This window comes from Gekko japonicus, unplaced genomic scaffold, assembly GCF_001447785.1.
Source record: "Gekko japonicus isolate JY-2015 unplaced genomic scaffold, Gekko_japonicus_V1.1 scaffold747, whole genome shotgun sequence".
Lineage (NCBI taxonomy): Eukaryota > Metazoa > Chordata > Lepidosauria > Squamata > Gekkonidae > Gekko > Gekko japonicus.
In genome coordinates this window covers 425949-431714 of record NW_015160231.1, presented here as the reverse complement: position 1 = coordinate 431714, position 5766 = coordinate 425949, and positions in this window count along the sequence as shown.

Below are 5766 nucleotides of genomic sequence, written 5' to 3'. Positions count from 1 at the left end.
CTGAAGTGGAGTGTGCTTCTTCCTTCACCAGGTGCTCTTCAAGCCCTGCTGGAGACGCAGTGCCAACCCAACTCTTAAGGGAAACATGCTCGCCAATTGCCAGCGAGCTTTTAAATTACTAATCTTATTAACAGGCACTTTGTAAAGTGGGGAATGCTGGTAGATAGACTGGCATACACAGGCACACACAACTGGAGTGTAAAAGAGGCTGTCGCCTCCCCGATCCAGGGCTTTCACATCTCATTTTATACCACTTTGCCAATAACAGGTCCGTCAGGCTGGAGAGTTGTGACCCATCTCACCGCCGCCCACACCCTCCTGTTATGTAGCTATACCAGGTCCATTGTCAACTTCAGGTGCGTGAGGTAAAGTGGATTCCATCTTTTTAGTGTGCCTTCTTTTACACACACAGGATGCTTTAATCCTGGACCATCCAGCACATCCAGTCACATTTTAGAGACCAGCAATATTTTGGGGGGATCGGCTTTGAAGAGTATCTGACTAAGGGAGCTTTGACTCTCGAATAGGGTTGCCAGCCGCCAAGGGGCACCTGGAGATCTACCGCTCTTACAATCGATCTCCAGGTTACCAAGATCAGTTCCCCTGGAGAAAATGGCTGCTCTGGAAGGTAGATTCTATGGCATTGTCCCACGGTGAGGCCCCTCCCCTCCCCAAACCCCACCCTCCCCAGGCTCCACCCCCAGAGTCTCCAGGTGTTTTCCAACCCAGAGCTGGCAACCCTACTCTCGAAAGTTTACACCTCCCAAAATCTTGTTGGTCTTTACAGTGCTACTGGACTTGAATCTGGCTGTTCTACTGCAAACCAACATGGCTCTGCCCTCTGAAATCAAGAACCTTTTCTCTAGATCCTACAGAATGTGTAGTTAAGGATAAGATGGAAGTCACATATAGCAAAACACATGTCCCTTTATTTAGATTGTATGTGTGACCTCTAATGCCTTCCCACTGTAGACTGAAAACTGACACAGTTCCCAGATCTGGGAGGCGCGTTGTACATACTTCATGGCTAGTGTTGGTTCTTTCAGCTTATCAGACTTCAAGACAATAACTAGGCAGCTTTAACAATTCCCTGCTTTTTATTCAGGAACAGCACCAAAATCGTGCCTCTCAGAAATCATACACTAAGCTGAGTTAGTGTGAGCTAGCTCACAGTTTTTTAGCCTCCGGCTCACACGTTTTTGTCTTCGCTCAGGAAGGATGGCTTAGGAAGGATAAACTAATTTATGCAGTAGTCGAATCACTCACAACTTTAATGCCAGTAGCTCACAAAGTAGAATTTTTGCTCACAAGACTCCACAGCTTAGAGGGAGCATACTGGACACAATATCTCATATCCCTTCTCCTGCCAGACCTCCTCTGTTTGTCTATTGGTTGTTACATAAGAACATAAGAGAAGTCAATGTTGGATCAGGCCAATGGCCCATCCAGTCCAACACTCTGTCACACAGTGTCCAACAATACCAGGTGCTATCAGGAGGTCCATCAGTGGAGCTGGGACACTAGAAGCCCTCCCACTTTTGCCCCCCCCCCACCAAGCACCAAGAATACAGTGCATCACTTGCCCCAGACTGAGAGTTCCTATCTATACCTTGTGGCTAATAGCCACTGATGGACCTCTGCTCCATGTGTTTATCTAATCCCCCCTTGAAGCCATCCATGCTTGTAGCTGCCACCACCTCCTGAGGCAGTGAATTCCATGTGTTAATCACTCTTTTATCTGTTCTAACCCGACTGCTCAGCAATTTCATGGAGTGCCCACAAGTTCGTGTATTATGAGAAAGGGAGAAAAGTACTTCTTTCTCTACCTGCTCTATCCCATGCATAATCTTATAAACCTCGATCATGTCACCCCTCAGCCGTTGTTTCTCCAAGCTAACGAGCCCCAAGCGCTTTAACCTTTCTTCATAGGGAAAGTGTTCTAACCCTTTTATCATTCTGCACTTTTCCCAATGCTATATCCTTTTTGAGATGATGTGACCAGAACTGTACACAGTACTGCAAATGAGGTCGCACCATTGATTTATACAGGGGCATTATGATACTAGCTGATTTGTTTTCAATTCTCTTCCTGATAATCCCCAGCACAGTGTTGGCCTTTTTTATTACAGTCGCACACTGTCTCGACATTTTCAGTGAGTTATCTACTACGACTCCAAGATCTCTCTCTTGGTCAATCTCTGTCAATTCGGACCCCATCAACGTGTATTTATAGTTAGGATTTTTGGCTCCAATGTGCATCACTTTGCACTTGGCCACATTGAACCCCTGTTACCCCCTCTGTTACCCCCCTCAGGGTCCCCCCCCCAACTCCAGCATTCTATTCAGCCTGTTTGAATCCAATTGGTCTGCAATGAATGGGGAGAAATGCCAACAGAATCTTCTCTTGTCAGTCATACAGGCATACTGGTCAAATACGTGTTTGGTTTTTGACTGGGCATTTCTGGGAAAGAGCTGAAATGTGGCCATTTAATTCTGCCCCATGCTGACTTTATACTGAAAACACTGCACAAATTAATACCGGAACCAACTCATGGGGTTTTGGCAACTCCTTATACCTGTCAAGAAACAGGCAAGACATCTTGTGCTTAATAATTTGTGATACAGCTCACAGCACAGTATGGGTTTGGGTTAATGCACTCACCACCTTACAAATAATTAATTTAATTTGTAAATTACCTTCCTGAAAAAGAGTTTTCCTAACATCAAAAAGATTCATGAACAACTTTTGATCAGTAAGGGATTAAGAAAAAGGGGGGGGGGTTTAAAAATGAACTAAATCAAACAAATGCTGTGGGGGGGGTTATGTGTGAGAATTTTGGTCTTTAGCAGACCAAGGTTGGCAGCAATCCCACATTGGGAGAGAGGCCCGGGCAGTGACTGTTGGTGTGCACACTGGAGGATTATACTTATACAGGCTCTTTTTGTAGCAGGAACTCCTTTGCATATTAGGCGACACACCCCTAATGTAGCCAATCCTCCAAGAGCTTACAGAGGTCTTCTTACAGGGCCTACTGTAAGCTCTTGGAGGATTGGCTACATTAGGGGTGTGTTGCCTAATATGCAAAGGAGTTCCTGCTAAAAAAAGAGCCCTGCAGCCCTATTCATTTATGAAATGTCTGAAGGCATGATGGGAGTTTTATCACGGAGATGGTTCTATTTCCCTTCTTTACTGTGTTCCCCCAATGCTATTCTGTGCGAAAGGGAAGGAGAGGATCAGCAGCAGTTATAAAGTCACAGTTTTCAGGACTACGTATCATGGGGGTTTGACTACCCACCTCTAGAGGTTATCTCTGGCAACGGAAGCTTCAGATACAGTGTCTTGGTTCTAAAATAGAGGAAGGGAAAATGATGTAACATAAAGAAAAGGAGGTATCCACAGCCACCTCCACAAACCGTTGGTTAATTGGCCACCACTTCACCACTTCATAATAAAGTTTACAAAATATTTTTAAAAAAAATATCCTGGATCAATAGTGTGTGTGTTTTTTTAATTTTTAAATTTCACCCCTTCAAGTAATTGATTGAACATATGGAAATACCTTATATTGAATCAGCGAAATTGACAAAACAGGGTTCGCGGTGAATTAAACCGCAAAAGAACAACACTCACTGCGATGGGTAAAACCTTAATGTATTCTGCCAAAAGTTATACACGTATCCAATACATACATTACATAAACAACCGTAGCTTTCAAGTTTTCACCATATATTTGAAGATCTTGCAACTATATAACTTATTTTCTAACTGAAAACCTCAACAGTAATCAATCGAACACTGTATATATGGGGTATCTTTACAATCCAGTATTCTAATACACTGCAGTTACTCTTCATTAAACTGTACACAGTCTTCTTGGGAATGAATTCTTCCACAGCATATTTGTGCAAGTGAACTCGAAGCCACCTGGCCAGTCAGGGCAGTGGTGCTGGGGCCATGGGAGCACCCTAGATAATAGCCTAGTGCTGCCTTGCAGGCAGGATATTCCTGACCTAAACACTCCACCTAAACATTCCACCTAAAACACTCAAAGAAAGAGATCTCCTGCATCCCCAAAGTAGTGGTTACAAAGTAGTGGTTAAGTACAACAGAGTGCAAAGTACTCTGTAGCAATGTTCCCTCTAAGCTGTGGAGTCTTGTGAGCAAAAATTCTACTTTGTGAGCTACTGGCATTAAAGTTGTGAGCAAGCGATTTGGCTACTGCATAAATTTGTTGTCTCTGCAGCCATCCTTCCTGAGCTAAGCCAAAAACGTGTGAGCCGGAGGCTAAAAAACTGTGAGCTAGCTCACACTAACTCAGCTTAGAGGGAACACTGCTCTGTAGTGGTTAAGTACAAAGTAGTGGTTAAGTACAACAGAGAGCCAGTTTGGTGTAGTGGTTAAGTGCACGGACTCTAATCTGGGAGAACCGAGTTTGATTCCCCACTCCTCCACTTGCATCTGCTGGGTGACTTTTGGCAAACCGTAGATTTGGCACAGCTGTTCTTGAAAAAGAGCAGTTTCTGTCAGAGCTCTCTCAGCCCCACCTACCTCACAGGGTGTCTGTTGTGGGGAGGGGAAGGGAAAGGAGTTTGTAAGCTGCTCTGAGACTCCGAGTGAAGGGCGAGGTATAAATCCAATCTCCTCCTCCTCCTCCTCTTCCTCTCCTCCTCCTCCTCCTCCAACAAACAACTCACATCAACAAACAACTCACAAACAACAAACATCAGTGTACTTCCTTCTCTGTCTCTTTCAGAATCTCCACCACCACACACAAATCCCTAGAGGGAAGGTCACCTCTCCCAAGCCCTGATGGGAGATGTCTTCAGTCATTAATGTACCATCATTATCATTTTTTTGTTATGGCTCTGGCTTTGCCAAGGTATGCCACTTTAGACCAAGCCCATAGGACAACTCATTCATAAATTCCAAGCTTATAATACCATAAAGGTAAAGGTAAAGGTTCCCTTGCTCGAAAGCCAGTCGAATCCGACTCTAAGGTTGCGGTGCTCATCTCCGTTTCAAAGCCGAAGAGCCAGCGCTGTCCGAAGACGTTTCCGTGGTCATGTGGCCGGCATGACTAAACACCAAGGCGCACGGAACGCTGTTACCTTCCCACCAAAGTGGTACCTATTTATCTACTTGCAATTTCTTGCTTTCGAACTGCTAGGTTGGCAGGAGCTGGAACTAGAGACGGGAGCTCACTCCGTCTTGCGGCACCCGGGTCTCGAACTGCTGAACTCCTGACCTTCCACAGCCTGCAGTTCAGTGTCTTAACCACTTGAGCCACCGCAGCTCCATTACAAAATGCCTCACTGCAAATTTGTATTTGTCTTTTGTGCAGTATGAAGCATACCCTCCGACTCTTCACAGACTAAGATAGAAACACACAATTAGGAAATCTGATGGGAATGACTATTACATACACAGGAGAAATGTGTATTATGTTTATGGAAGTGTAAGCAGAAAACTTTGTGACTCCAATGGGAATGTATGGGCCTTCCCTGTGAGTTCACTGGGCTATACTAGGATCCCAGCGACTCCAGTAGCATGAATGGAGAAATCCGAGAGATTCTAGTGAGCATGAATACAGGACGTCTTCAGTGAATCTAGTTATATAATCTAGTTATATTGGGACACCTAACAATCCTAGTGTGATATAAATAGCTGACAATTGATTTATCCATTTATACATAGCTATAATTCTTAAAACATGAGCTTGTCATGGCAGGAAGTTAATAAATGACACAATATATAAGATAAGAACT